The sequence below is a fragment of the Atta colombica genome, unplaced genomic scaffold (genome assembly GCF_001594045.1).
Source record: "Atta colombica isolate Treedump-2 unplaced genomic scaffold, Acol1.0 scaffold187, whole genome shotgun sequence".
NCBI classification, from domain to species: domain Eukaryota; kingdom Metazoa; phylum Arthropoda; class Insecta; order Hymenoptera; family Formicidae; genus Atta; species Atta colombica.
The window spans coordinates 37,332-38,359 of record NW_017259279.1 but is presented as its reverse complement, the minus strand read 5'-3'; the positions used below and the strand labels follow the sequence as shown (position 1 = coordinate 38,359).

The 1,028-nt window shown below is 25.5% G+C and overlaps 1 protein-coding gene across 2 annotated transcripts in view; it reads right to left on the bottom strand.

Annotated features, from left to right (window-relative positions):
- Positions 1-1,028, bottom strand: part of LOC108686634 (tubulin polyglutamylase TTLL5) — a 31,881-nt gene that overhangs the window by 28,663 nt on the left and 2,190 nt on the right. The gene's annotated exons all lie outside the window — the stretch shown is intronic.

The following is a 1,028-nucleotide window of genomic DNA, read 5'->3' as shown; positions in this document are numbered from 1 at the left end:
TATATATATATATCATATTTGTAGTCCTTCAAACTGCGCGAATTGGTTTTCCTGATTTATAAACGCAATTAAACTACTATAATACACACAAATTAAATTAAATTGACAAGCAATTTTTAATAATTTGACGCTCAATCAGGCATTAGAAAGATGTTAATATGTTGAAAAAACTAAATTTGTAAATAAAATTATTGCGAAAAATATTATCTCGGTAGGAAGTCGAATCCGGATCTTTGTTTCTTGTATCGACTTTCGGCAGAGGTAATTTTTCGCAATAAAATTATTTTCAGCATATTAACATTTTTCTAATGTAACGCCTGATTGAGCATCAAATTATTAACAATTGTTTTAATAAAAGGCTACGAGTTGCAACAGAATAGTAGTTGTTAACAATTGAAAAATTCAACTCATTGTTGTTTTAATTTTTCAAACATAACGATCTTCTGATGGCGATGAATATTTTTTCTAATTTTATTGTGAATTGTGAACTTTATTGCAATTGTGGGAAAGTTCTGACTTCTAGTTTTCATATATGACCTAAATTTTGAAATAACTAACGTCTATCGAACTGTGCAAGTCGATACAACAACTTAATGACTGATGCAGTTGCAATGAGGCACTTCTTTATTTGTCATGATATTATACTATAATATACCTAATATACCTAATATACTATAATATACCTAATAATTATATACCTATAATTATTGAAAAAATTAATATAGTGTGAATACTATGAAAATTGAAGATTTTGTAAAATTGTTAAATTGCGGATTAATGTTGTACGACACTGAAGATGATCTGATAGGAATTGAAACATTTGTATTTTATATGTATTAGATTTGAATGATTTTTAATAGTTAACAATTACTATTCTATTGCGACTCGTAGTTTTTTATTAAAATAATTTTTTATTATTTGTGTGAGTCTTAGTTTATATTATTATATTAAAAATTGCTTGTCAATTTAATTTAATTGATATTATTACAGTATGTGATATTACAGTAGTTGCGTTTATAAATCCGAAA